We start from the raw sequence: 14751 nt of genomic DNA, 5'->3' as shown, positions 1-14751 counted from the left end.
AGGACCTGCTGAATCATTCGCTCACACTTTTTTCCTGACAATATAAACTAGTCAGCATGCAAAAACAACAGTGTTAGTGCAAACAAAACTGAGTAAAAATAGAAAAATTAAGCCAGTAGAGCTTCCTTCACTTCCCCTTTGCCAGCCACAGGAAGCAATTTACGTGCAAAGGAAGTGCACTATAATTTTTTCCTTAACCCCTTGCTGCTAACAGAGTTGAAGAATCAAAAAACATTCACACTTGAACCTTTTAACTATTAAAACATGTTGGATCTCAACTCACATTTCATTCAGATCTATGTTAGAGTAACAGAGTCCTCTGCTGCCATGGAAAAGAAAAGATGCTTAAAAATTAAAATAAAAAATAAAAAAATAATAAAAATAATACTTAAAAGCCATGGTCTTTATCTGGTGAACCTCCTAAGTCATCCATACACACAGACTTTCACAGATGTTTCTCATCACCTACTGCTGCCAAGCGCCATCCAGTGACTGTCGAAAAGAGGGGAGCGAGAACATGGGATGGGGGTGTGAAATTTAGCTATTCCTGCTCCAGTGAATTGTGCAGAAACTTGGCAGATCATTGTGGAGATTTGTATGTCTGTGGATTTGACATGAAAATGTTTGAAAGGCTCATCTGGAGTCTGTCTCTCAACATGCCTCCCCTTCAAGTGGGTCTGGCTGTTTAGCTTATGTTCCCATAAAGCCTGACGGCCACATTCCTCAGCCCCCAAGGGTGCAGATGGGCGATTAACTCGTCAGACAGGTCTTATAGCATCATTTAAAAGATAACCATTACATCACTCGGTCACTTACAAAACTTTGTCCCTGTGTCTGAAAAAGCTCATAATTACACACAAGGGACATATCAAAATGCACCTGCATCACTCATATAGTTAGATTTTTGCAATGGAACCTCTTGTCAAATAACTAAATTAGAAAGTAAATAACTTCATAAGCAAGTAAATACATTTTTCCTGTTGATCACTCAATGAAAAATTAATCACACAATCTGCTCAAACAGCGGGTCAAGCTCAGCAAACTATCAAGCATATAAAGTTATCACATTATAAAAGGACAAGCAGTCTAAAAGAAATTATTAAGCATGAACAAAAGGAACCTACTGTGGTGATCCGAAGTGCTTTAGCATTTAGATGACAGCTGCGTAGGGCAGGCCTTGTTTGCAGGGGCTGGAGGAGAGTAGTATATGTGGCCCGGAGGCCGGATCTGTTCCAACTGTGCCCTGGCAAGGAAACGTTCAGCCCAGTCGGCCTCGACAGCTTGGATATTCACAGGGGGCGATGGAAAACTGGAGGACTGCATTCTGTGTTAAGAGTTGAGGGAATTTGGAGGAGGGGAAGGAGTGATGAGTCAGGAACAAGGTGTTTTGTATTATTTTGGTACTGCAAGGATGTGGTATTTGTAGTGTTCAATGAGCAAAACCAAACAGGCCAGTGATATGAACCTCATGGCTGCATTAGCCTGTGGTGATTATGTTTACTGTGTGACAGGTAAGTATGGAAGGGGCTTGGAGCATTTTTAGTCACTTTCACACATTCTGAAGGTGTACATTTTTGCCAACACTGCAATTTCTTGGTTTGTTGATGAATTTTTCATGTCTGGAATTGAATTATACATTTATCACCGTGGAGAAGACTAAACACAAATGGCTCTCTGAGGTTCAGAAGTAAAAACCACCATAAACCACAGGCCCACAATGTTTATCAAACTATAATCTATATTTTTTTGACCACAACCTCACCATTATAACAGCCATTAGATGACATGACAAATCGTCATTTGATAATCTACTGCAACAAATTCAAAGTTACAGATAACAGACAAAATCTGGATACTCAGTAGTGCTGCAACAATGAACTGATTAAATCAATCCTAATCGATTCTTAAAAGAGTTGGCAATGAATTCAGCAGTCCATTCGTTGCGTCTTGAGCACCTTAATATTGAGGCATGCCCGCACGCTGTGTAGTGTAACAGAGAAAATGCAGAGCAGCATGGCTGAGGCTTCAGATGCCGGGCCAGATTTTTAAAGCTAGGTTTACAGTATGTTTCAGGTGGCCACAGCAGCCCCATGTGGCCGAAACATAGTGCGCCGTTTATGTAACAAAACTTAAATATGGAGAAAAAAATTACCAAAATCCCATGGCACACTACGTTTCAGTCAAACAGGGGCTGCTGTGGCCACCGGGAACATAATGTAAACATTAGCTTAGGATAGCCTACATGTTGTGCTTACTTTAGTCCACTAGCTAGTTAGACACTATCATCGTAATTATAACATTTTAATCCCTCTCCGTTTATCACGCCACCAGACTGTTACCTATCGTTGACTGGAACTAATACAGACCAATGCTAGTTGGATAGCCTGTAACTGGAGCTGGTTGAAGACTATAGCTTGCTAGTCTCTAGCTATAATGAATCTACGTAGTGGGCAAGTGCTCGCTAACTATACTAGAAGCCATTGCGGGGATGTAATCCTTAGTGAGTTGTCTGCAGCCTATATTGCTTTGGGTTAAATACCTATCTTTGAGAATTGAGTCATTTGTGTTTATCTGATGAATCAATTAGTTATTAAAATAATCTACAGATTAATTGGTTATTAAAATTATCATTAGTTGCAGCCCTAATAATCAGTTGGTTTGGGTATGACAAATGAATTATTCACTGTATCTCTGGGGATACATAGTTACATGCTGACTCATTCTGCACATCATAAAAAAGAAGACTTTTGAGGTCTGACAGTTTTTTCCTTACTTAATTAACTTGAGCCAACCTCACAAATACCATGGTTAAGGTTGTCACTGTCACCAATATCCTAAACAAAAATATGAAACTCTTTCCAAAATAATTATATTCAACATTTTTTTTCTCTTTGAGATAGTATGAATCAACAGTATTACTATCCATTGAGTGGTCCTGTTTATTTACTTTTTGTTTTCAAAGGACCACATTTAAAAAGGCAGAATAAATACAAATATTCCACACGGGACTCACAGGTTTTCTCTGACAGCTTTCATTAAAGTCTAAGGTATCCAAAAGTAACGAAGCAGACGAAAAGGTCAGTTTTGTACGAAGGCAAACAAAAGTATAGGCACCATCTTCAGTGCTGCAAAAAAGAAAAGCAAAAAACAAGACACACTTTGCTCTAGGGCATCGATATTCATTCATCACCAAGTGCTGCTTTGCTCTAGGGTTTTGCCAAGGCAAAGCCACATAGAAAACATGAGTGACACTCCCTAATCCTCATGGATACCAAAAAGCATGTGATTACCATGACATTTACACCATTTTCTGTGATGTGAGATGAAGTGTGAGAACAACAAAGCGGCAAAAACAGCAAACAAAATTCCAAAAATAAGAGTCATGCATTTTTAATATGCTATGTTTTTGGGTCACAAGTGCAGTTTTCATACTTTGAGCGAAATCATGTCTTCTACCAAGTTTTCTATTAATTCACCACAGCCAGAACAACCACCTGGGGTAGCCTACATTTCAAATGAGCCATATTTTGTTTATCCTTAACACCAGCGGGCAAGCTGGCAGGCATACACTACTGGAGGAAATGTGATAGGAGAGTTATGACCAAAAGCATACAGCTGATTATGGAGAGGATGAGTGAGAAAAACAGTCGTCTGTCAAGCTAAACCCTCCACAGATGGACGACTATGAAGTACTAAGAACACCAGCAAGTCCTGAGGCTTTGTGCAGCTTTGGGTTTTAGACTTCACCACAGAAACAGTTCGAGAGGAAGTGATGACCACTGGGTACAAATATGTCATTTTAATGTTGTGTACCTTAACACTTATTGCCAAAGTTATTCATGGATAGTGTAGTGTTTCCCACTTTTGTGTAATGTATGAACAATAAATGCTTTAACAGCTGTTGATATAAAAGCATTACAGCATATGTAATTGCTGGTGAACACTCATTTTATGTGCATTAGAGCAGATTTAATGACTTGTAACTCTTCATAAACAAACAGAAACCTGCTGATGAGCAAATAAAAGTTTTGACACAATTTAACTTATCCTAACTTGTAGGCCAACACTTGACTTATAATTGGACTATTGTTTTCCAACACACACTGTCGACCATTTTCTAACCAACAATGTTCCACTTCTGTGAGCACAATAACAAAAAGTGCTTTCACTGGTGTACTGTGGCACTTGGGGCTGAACCTGAAGCGTATGTATCTCCCAGGTGAGACAGTCAACTATCTTCTGTATAGCAGAGCCACTGCTTCACTCCCTTGCCTCTGCTCTGTATCCCCCTATCTGCTCAGTCCTTTACCCATAGCTCACTATTGCCCCGCTACCTTTGCTTTTGTACTGACAGCCAAACAATAGGAGCCAGAACTGCCTTAACGAGTAGAAAGTGGAGGCAGAACTAATTAGAAGCACCCCCATGCCATCGCCTCCAACCCCTCCTGTTAGCTCAAAACAGTGTGATAGTGCTTGGCCAAGGCTGGGACAGTTGGACTCATCGTGAGAGAAATAAGGGCTGTAAGTTGTTTTTTTCTGGCTGCTGGCCAACAGGGGACCGTGGTAATTGCTCGAATCCCACTGTGGCAAGTGAGGAGAAAGAGTGTGAGGCTGGTGCAAGCCAAGGAAGTGAGAAAATGCTGGGACCAAGTGTGGGAATGAAAGTCTAGCAGAAAAAAAGAAAGTAAAGTGAAGACCGACGCTTAGAAATGAGTCACAAGAGAAATGAATGTTTTTAAGAAGATATACAGTGTGACATGCGGGATAGGTGATACAAAAAAAATGTGGGTACCTGAGAACTGGGATGTATGAAAATAATATAAGAAGAAAAGTGGACAAAACATTGGGAGTGTAAGTGAAAATAGAATGACCTCGGGTGCTACTCACTAGGGAGAGGCAAACAGAGGTGCAGTGAGCGTCTTGGCTGTTGAAGTGGAACAGAGCAGGGTGCAGCGGCTGCTGCACAGTCGACCCTCACTGGACACTTCAATCACAGGCAGCCGAAGCCCCGGGCAAACTTGGCCAATTAGCCACACACTGCCGCTGACCCCCAGCTTCATTAAGGGCCTGGGCTCTGTGAAAGGGGAAAGAGCAGCAGGGGAGAAGAGGACAGGATTAGGGAGGGGGAGTAAACCATCAGCTCTCACCAGGTATAAGAAGATACACCTGCATTTGCACAAAACACACCCTATGGAGGCGATGCTCAGGGTTAGAGAAAAACACAATCAAATGTGAAAGCGCACTGTGTCATGCAGGGGCGCACTTGCAGCATCATATCCGTAGCACTAAGTTGGTTTACACCCACAGCAATAGCACCAGAGCAACAAAGGCCACAGGGCAATGCTTTCCCAGTCATCCCACAGTGCTGCACTGACAGCAACAGGTGTGGTGGCCCGCCGACATGCAATTACTAGGCTGAGAATCTACTCTTTGTGACAGAGACAACAGCAGATCAGAGGGAAGATCACAGCTAGAGGGGGAGTGGAGAGGAACGAAGTAGGAGGAGAGGTGAGAGATGGGGAGGAAGAGAAGATACAGACAACTGAAAATCCCTTAAGGGGAAGGAAAAAAAGAGGGGAAGAGATTTCCAGTCGGCTCTTTCATTGCAAATCCCTTGCCAGCAGAGCACAGGCGTGCAGAACAAAAAAAAAAAAAAAAAAAACAGATCAAAAACCAACATATACAGTAGCAGCAACACACCTGTTTCACTGATGTATAAACCCAGATTCATCCACTTTGGTGGTCTAGGGAGACCTCACATATATGCAAGCACAACAGCAAAACAAAGCAGAGGGTAAGGTGATGACATCCTGGTTCTTTTCATATTGTGTGGGGCATTTTGAGGTGCTTTGGGACAAGTTGTGTTCAATGAGCCCCAGCAGCAAAACTGGTTGTGTGTATTCATGTGTGTGCTTGCATTACAAGCGTGTATATCCACAAGAGACCTCTGCTTGCATCAGCTTTGCAATGGAAACCTTAGCGGTACGTCAGAGTGGGGGTAGCAGCCCTACATGCACTTTCCCTCATATTGTCTGCTCTACCTCTCCGATTACGGGGCTTCGATCAGGCTAAAGTAATGTTTGTGCGCTTGGCCGCCAGTGTAGCAATAACTGCTGTCAAAAACCTTGCATGCTTGGGTGGAGAGGAGATACTGGCCCTTTATTTAAAACAAGCCAAGGATAAAAGATCAATGGCCCAATTCAGGCCATGAATTGGAGGGAAAAGTTCACAAACATAGTGGGAGATTATGAGAGGGAGATATATGTGGATGAGGGGGGGGGGGGGCAGAGAGCGAAGGGGTATCTAGCTCATCTGGGTGCTAGTGGCTTATTGATCGGTGGAGATACACAGCTCCCAGCCATTCATCACAGGCCACTCAGGCCCTTAGATAACTTCTATGATAGTGTGCTGCTGCTGAGCAGCTGCAACTGGCCACATCCATTATCCTTCAAAGTAAGCCCCCTAGCCAGGGAACAGGCATGGTGGGGCTGCTGGGTGACAGGCCAGAGGGAGGGCTGGAACAGAAATGGAAGAGACAGGTCTGTGGGTAGGAGGCTGTGGAAGAAGGTTGTATACACAAAGGCAGGAGATGGGGTTGAAGGTTTCATGAAAAATAATGCTCTGACAGCCATAACAGAGATGAGAAACTGTCTGTTTGCACCTGTCAGAGGGAAATATATGACCACACTACTGTCTTCCTTTCTAAGACAAACCGTATTAGCAAAGCGTTTTTATAGCCGATAGCAAACAGTTTGAGCAACAGGCAGCCGAGAAAACTGCTGAGTTGCTCTGTATGTATGGTTGTATGGTTGTGTGTGTGTGTGTGTGTGTGTGTGTGTGTGTGTGCGTGTGTGTAGAATTCCCAGAAAGAGCAGGTGCGGATCAGCCATAATGAGGCATGAAGGGAGGAAAGACGGGGAGGGGTGGAGGGAGGGGTTAAAGAGCAAAGGAGAAAGACAGAGTGAGAGTGATGGAGATGGGCTCACAGCCAGAGAGAAGGCCCCAAAAGAGCAATTACAGGAGCTCCAGAGAAGGTGTGTGCCCAGCCCCCAGGCATAGCTTTCAAACAGCACAAAGCCCTGCCAAACTTGTACACACACAAGTGCACACACAACCATTTGACGAGGAACAGACAGAGATGGACAAAAAGAGAGGAGGAAGTCAAAATGGGAATAAGGCAACGATCACATAGGAGGACTTTTAAACTACAGGGTATTTCAATCCATTACCTTCCCTGTGTTTACTGCAGCATTCTGTTCTGGTTTAAACCTGTTCCATTAACAGCATGGCCTATAACACAAGCTCAAACTACAGGGGCGAGGTCAGTGTCAATTGCGCTGTGTGGTGAGTGCAAAACATCACCAAGAAGTCTGGACAGCCGCGCACTATGCTGCCTGTCATGAATACAAGTCAGGAATGGTTTCTGAAGGCAACTATTTCTACCCCCCCTACCATCTCTCCACCACTTAAAGGACAAGGGCAAGGTGGAAGTTAAGAACATACAAGAATGATGAGAGAAAGAAAGAGATGTGCAAACAGTTAAGGGGGAGGGGAAATTAAATTAAGAGAAAAGTTCTTGCGCACCGGTATGCACCATTGATTTCCTATTCTCTCGGAAACATTTAATGAGCTTAAATAGGAGCCTCGTTTGACACTGCCACAGTGACTCGCAGGAGCCTCCCAGTGAGAGGAAATCGTTCAATGGCTGTGACGGCTACCAGAGGGGGGTGGAAGATGGAGAGACAGTGGAAGGGAAAGAGGACGGATCAGGAGAAGAGAAGGTTTAAATGCCAAAGAAAGATGTGTGCAAGACAGATGTGGGATTATGTTTGGGAAATGGTCCATGGTTAGCCTTACTTGCTGAGTTCTCAATGAAGATGGAAGAAACTGAAGGATGGACGAGGTTAGTGGAAACAGCAGAGAGAGCTAAAAGTGGTCCACATTCAACAAGCTGCCTAGTTATGTAGGAGCTTACCAGTCACAATAGACACTCATTATAACCCAACACTGTCAAAACTGATTGACAGTTATGGCTCCACTGCCATGTTTCACCTCATTACTTCCTGGATGACCTCTGTATGAGGCATTCAACAGATGCCTATTGCTTGGTGGCCATCTTGTTTTTCTACCCTCCCTTTTCTCAAACTATCAGCAGGAGAACTATTGTCACTTCAGAGAGCAAAGTCCAGAGGCGCTTCACTGCTCTCCGCCTCTGATGAGGGCCCCACTGGGAACCATCGGCTGCCGCTTTATGAAGCTGTCTGACAGAGTGAATGAACTCAGTGTCCCGCCACCTTTTGCCGGCAATCACGATAAGAGTCTGGAGTGAGGCATGGCTGTATACTAGCACCACAAGGGGGCTTCCTCTCAGAGACTACTGGGTGTGCACTGAGGGCTTTATGTGTGCATTTGGGCTGGAAAACAAACAGAATTCATTAAAATCCTGTGTTTCCAACTGTCTTGACCTAAATTCGGCTAAACTGCTTATAATAAATCTACATTTCCCCTAATTACACTGAGATTAAGTACAAAACAAACAGCAAATGATGATGCCAATAATGTGGAAACACCAACCCCAAAATGAAAATATGTACTTGCATATTTAATAATGATATTATACATTTGATCATCATTTCAGCACTTTCAATACTCAAACAAATTAATTGGGAGTATTTTACTATTCAAAAACTGTGTGATCTGCAGCTTTTCTTTTTACTACTACTAAAATCTGACTGTTAACTTGGTCTTAAATTTTAACAATTGTTTTATTAAAAGCATAAAACATTAGCTGTAGATTTAATAAATTTTATGAGACATAATCCAGCCCAAGACATTGTCTGACAGCTGGTAATGACTTGTGGACAGGATTCTTGTGCGTGTGTAAATGCTGTATATAAATATGCATGTGAGCATATAATTGCTGCTCAAGTGTTTCAGTACAAATACCTCTAGTAAATCTGTGTCTGCTCCAAAGTCAAACATGTTTTCTGATTTATCGCAGCTCTGACATCCTACTGGTGTCTGCGTCTTGTATTAGTAGGTCAGAAAGGGGTTTGTCAGTTCCTGACCCTAGTTTTTCCACAGCTTTGGCTCAACTGTTGCTTGAGTTACTGGCTTGTACCACCTCTGAGTTTCTAGCCAGACAGATGCATAGTAAGCAGAGAAGCAGCCAGTGTGGGAGTTTGGCTGGACTGGCAGCAATGCTGAGGCCATGTTTTCAAGGTTTTCATGTGTGACTTGAAGCGAAAGTTGTGCTGAAGGATAATTTTTAATGAAAATATCTAGAGCTAAACAATCATGAGAAACTCTAATGATTAATTATGGTGAAAAGAAAAAAAAAAAACACATCAGCCCATATGACAGCGCCACCTCTACAGAGTTCCAACAGTAACTCCTGCACTCCTATGCAAATACAGAAAGTGGACATGACTAAAAACAGCTGCAACTTTGCAAAGGCATAATGCAACGTGTCCAACACTACTAGTTTCAGCTGTCATTCTGGGCATCCTTGCTTCACATCATGCAGCTGAGAAACTGTTTTTCACTAGAAACTGCCATCACACTCAGTGGGAATCCATAGGCCATCATCTATACGACACTGTGGACCATTCACTAAATCATTTACACTGGCCTATATATAGCCTGTCGAGAAAAGGTCATTATTGAAACAGAAAGCTATATTTCATAATTGCACTACCACGCTTCTATCCCCTCAGTGAAATTGGCTCTCCAGAATATATTCTCTCTCGCTCTTTTCCATCTCTCTTTATCTCCCTCTCTTGTCTGTTAGAGAGGGCGATTTTGACAGGCTGACTGTCTCTCCTGATGCAATAACCACCCTCCATTTGTATCTGAGGAGGGTGCATTAACTAGACAGCGTAATCAGCCTGCACAGGAAAGGCAGCAAGCCACACCAACTGACTGCTTTTTACCACTTTATGTTTTAACAGCTCGCCATTAGGCCACAATTAGTACTGCTCACTCTGGGAAAAATAACCCCTCAAAGCCTTTAACCAGCAGAGCGGATGTTCTAACCAAGGAGACTTTTGCCTGAGTCCATTGTTGTATCAAATACTGAAAGAGTAATGTTACTTGATTATACTTGATGTTGCTGGCAACAGGACCCTAAAGCAAAACATTAATGAAAAAAAACAGGCCCTCAGAGATCAGTATCCTGGAAACTGCTGAATTTTTGGAGTATCTTTGTGTTTGTGTATGTAAACGGCATATCCAGAGTTCAGTATCCCAGATACATAACTCATCCTGGTTTCGAGCCATCTGGATACTCTAGCTGGAGTACTCTGATAATATCCAGAGGACGAATTTATTTGTTGATCTCATCTCTCATTGCTGCAGGAGATGTATACCAATAAGACAATTTCACCATGTGGTTTTGTCATTCAGCTAATAGTGCTAAGTCTGCAATGACCCATTTGCTATAGTCAGAGGAACTCTAAAGTTCAGCAGTGGCTACTGCAGTGTCAGATTAAATGACCATGTTATCTTCTAAACAAGGGCGTCACGGTGGTGCAGTGGATAGCACTCATGCCTCACAGCAAGAAGGTCCTGGGTTCAATTCCAACACCAGTCGACGGGGGGTGGGACCTTTCTGTGTGGAGTTTGCATGTTCTCTCCGTGTTTGCGTGGGTTCTCTCCGGGTACTCCGGCTTACTCCCACCATCCAGAGACATGCATGATAGGTTAATTGGTTAATCTAAATTGCCCATAGGTGTGAATGTGAGAGTGATTGTTTGTCTCTATATGTCAGCCCTGCGATGAACTGGCAAAATGTCCAGGGTGTACCCCGCCTTCGCGCATAAGTAGCTGGGATAGGCTTCAAATGACCCCTGTGACCCTAGTGAGGATAAAGCGGGTTCAGATAATGAATGAATGAATAAATGTTCTAAACATCACAAGTGGTTGTGCAAATGGCAGCAGTAATGAGTAACTGGGAGAATATTATTTATCATGTAAACAGGGATATGGGTTTCCACTTTTCTGCAAATGTCATGAAAAAGCAATATCATGTATATGATCAAAACCAAGATGCACCTCAACCAGAATACAAGTATGTAAACACAGTCAATGTCACAGTAAAGTGTGATGGACCATAAAATGTTAATCTTCAGGTGGGGAAAAATTCAATTAAACACAGAGAGCAAAAAGGAAAATAACATCTGAAAATAATGGTTTTTCATGAAGCGTATGCATTTTTCATAACAGAGGTGAGTTCTGTTGAAGTAAACCTGTGGTGAAAGTGCACTTCAGGTGAATTTGTTCATCTAGCGAAAGATGCAGTTCAGCATGCACAAACATATTTGTTTCCTCAGAGCTCTGGAACAATAAAGCAAAATGCATGTCCCTGTGGTCATTTGTGGCATGCTGGCAGTGTGTAGACGCAGATAAGAGTTTGGATTGGTGGAGGCTGACATGCTGTGATTATCTTCCTCTGCTGGAATTGACCGTCCATCAATCCAGAGACGGCCAAGAGGAGTGGGGCTGGCCGACTCAATTGTTGCCTGAGACGAGATTTTTATGATTCAGTGACCTCGAAAAAAAGGAGAGAAAATGTGTCAAGTGTTTTAGATGTGTTGTTGTACTATCACGCTTGTGCATTGTGCTACAGAATCAAAAATACTCACAAAGAGATGAAAATGTGTTGCAGAGTCTCAGAGGGACAATCACAAACACATATGCTCTCACTCTAAATCTTAGCACACACATGGCTAGGTTCAGACACTACCACCTGATATTCCAGGGAACCCTCTCAAGTCTCAGTCTGCCATCCTGGCTCTCTTGCCACCTTCCCCCTCACCTCATGCTGTACATTCTGGACGTAACACCAAGTCCAAACACTGAAGTGAGCCACGGGAGAGATGGAGAAAGGAGGTAGCGGATAGGAAGAAGTAAAAGAGGGGGAGAAAGAGAGTGTGTGTGTGTGTGTGTGTCAAGAAGTGCATTCTTTCTGCTGAGCGCCATCTGGAAGTGGAAAGGTAGATAAACAATGACGTGAGCAGCATCCCATCTCCTTCCTAAAGCCTGAACAGACATGCACTCGCCACAATGCCGAGCGCCATCTCCACCGATCCTGTGCTGCACGCCAAGCATTGTCAGGGATTGGGTCTTATCAATCGTTGGCCAGATACTGAGCAGAAGCACAAGACAAACAAAAGGGAAGGGGAGAGAACAAAAATGGAGGGGAGCTGCAGGCGACAATGAGAAACACAAATGAGATGATGGCTGAGTGCCACCCATCCACATGGCCCGGCCCGACTATGTTTTATGTGGTCAAGTCTGCCCCAAAAATCACAGCAATCTCATCTAGTGAGCTGACAGAGGAAGAAATCAGACAGCCAATCCCACTCAAAAAAGAGGCTGCTGTGGAATTGAATGAGGGGATATGGGGGTATGAAGCATTGTGCAAGGCATGCAGACTATTACGGCTGGGGGAACTCTGCTTTATTTAAAAAAGCCCATTTACATTCACTCAACTTGCAAGATGAGCTTGGGGGCAACGTTAGCTCCTACTCCTGCTGCTTTTGAATTCCTCACCATCTTTTTTTTGGCCCCTCTGGCTGCAATATATTACAGTAGTAGAAGAAATCTTTATTATCCCTCATGGGGAAATTGCCCTTGTAGTAAGTCAGAGATAATAACAAAAACAATATCCATACAATACATAAGCACAGAAGTTACATTTAGATGGATGAAGAGCAACAGCTGGAACAACAGCCGGAGGGAAGATCCCTGTGGGTGCCGGACCTCTTGGGGCCATTCTGGCCAGAAAGAGTGCTTAGGTAAACCAAGTGTAAAACATACCAAGGCCACAGTGGGGATGACATGAAGGAAGATGGCCAAATGAAGAGACTTTGACAGCCATCCCTCAGGCAGCAAGAGGAGCTGCACCTGTATGCACATCAGCTCTGCTCAGTTTAGTTTCTGTCTCCTAAGACTCCCGACCCACTCAAACACACACACAGCAGTCTCCTCCGCTCTCTTGGCAATGGTAGAATAACAGGAGGGAGGGATCAGGTGGCTGGGGCAAGCAGACAGAAAGAGTGGGTTTGGGGGAGGGGGGCTGACAAATGAGTCTAGTCAGGTAACATTCACAGATGTGAAAAGATGGAGGGTAAGAAGAAGCAGAAGACAGGTTAGCGGAGGGGAGGGTTTCTGTCAGCTCATATTGGTTCATCAGCGAAAATCTCCTGCCCTGATTAGAAATCACTGCAGTCAGGAAAGGGGAAGACATAGATGCTTTGAAGGAGCAGGCATTTGGAGGAATTCTGTTTGCTCCTGAGGACCGTTTACTGATTCTGATTGAGGACACAATGAAACATAGCCTTCTGGCAGGGACACCACAATGGCTCTGATCAAAAAACTGGGTACCAAAGCAAAGGAGGGGCTATGGAGGCACTCAAGGGCATGGATATTTAGGTCAGGTACATGACATATTACAATCGCTGACAAGAAGGAAAGTGTTAAGGCCGAAGAGAGAGAATAAATGTTGGCTGGGTTCTAAAAAGGAAACCAAAATAAGTTGAGTAGATTTTCAGGGCCACCATTAGTTTCTATGCAATGAACTTCAGAAAATAAAAAGAACATCATCACCTTAAAGTGATTTCGCCAAATGAATGTACAATCCTTCAGCTGTATTCAGACCTTGATAAATGCCCAGTGTCTCTGCTGTTATTAAACACCAGAGAGACTCATTGGTCCCTCTGCCAGGCAAAACTAATTAAAGCAAGGCAGATGTGTCTGGACCATGGATTACCACACACATACACACTCCAAATGCAACACACTTATTCACTTGTATGCATGCTTACACACATGCAAACACACACTTCCGCTAAATGGGCTGTTAACCATGTCCATAGTGTAATCAGTGCCAGCTGATGGGCTGTCACTATGCTAAGCAGACCAGGTAAACACAAAACAACAGCATCTCAGCTTCAATTTTTAACTTTGCCATGCTTGATTTCAGAAACTTTTTGTCAGCCAGTGGCCAGAGAGAGAGACACTAAGAGCTAGAGAAAAACGCCTTTCCCCCAGTGCCTTATTATCCTCACCAACACTCGGCAACACCTTTCTTTTCTGTATTCCCTACCTTCTCCACTGCAGGTGATGATGAGGGTTAGAGCTAACAGCAACCAATTAATCTTTCATGGTGCACGTGTTCTTGCTTTTGTTAGGTTTGCTCCATGAAATTGTATGAGACTGCAGCTGTACAATAGAGGACTGGTGACACTTTCATCCTCTTTTTTCTTCTTCCTCCTCCTCCTTCTCCTCCACCACCACCTCTCCACTTTTCATTCTCATACTTTGTGAGCAAACAGCTGGGCTTTTTTTTGCAAAAGCTATCATTACAGCAGCCTACAGGCATGAGAGCTGCACTCCAAATCACTGATGGAAGCCCAGCTAGCAGAGTCAGAGTTAGAGATGAGATTGCATTGGGAATGCGACTACAGGGAGGGATGATAGCTATTAGATGAAACACACAGAGCCACACAAATACACATGGACGCATACACATACTGAAGCACATGACAGAAAGCAATACAAGCACCAGTATTTTATCTTCATTTAGGCTGTCGGTCTCATCCCCTTGTAATCACACCGATCTTGGGTCACATACAAACAACAGAGGCTCCCTCACACCGTCTCAAAGACACAAACACACAGTAGTAACTAATCACCCATCTGGAGCAGCCATTGCCAGGTCTGGATGACAGAGCACCCATGCTTAGAAAT

The 14751-nt window shown here is 43.4% G+C and overlaps 1 protein-coding gene across 5 annotated transcripts in view; it reads right to left on the bottom strand.

Annotated features, from left to right (window-relative positions):
- plxnb2b (plexin b2b) overlaps window positions 1–14751 on the bottom strand; it is a 117587-nt gene that overhangs the window by 85698 nt on the left and 17138 nt on the right. For 2 of the 5 annotated variants that reach the window (XM_030136280.1, XM_030136284.1), the window contains exon 2: window positions 4888–5074. The exons of 2 other annotated variants lie outside the window; for them this stretch is intronic. The gene's annotated coding sequence lies outside the window, so the exon portion shown is untranslated. Of the gene's footprint in view, window positions 1–1124; window positions 1325–4887; window positions 5075–14751 lie in introns of all 5 variants that reach the window. One more of the 5 variants, XM_030136282.1, reaches the window with a different exon arrangement.

The sequence above is a fragment of the Sphaeramia orbicularis genome, chromosome 6 (genome assembly GCF_902148855.1).
Source record: "Sphaeramia orbicularis chromosome 6, fSphaOr1.1, whole genome shotgun sequence".
NCBI lineage: Eukaryota > Metazoa > Chordata > Actinopteri > Kurtiformes > Apogonidae > Sphaeramia > Sphaeramia orbicularis.
Note: the sequence above shows the minus strand (reverse complement) of the source record. Positions and strands in the feature narration are given on the sequence as shown.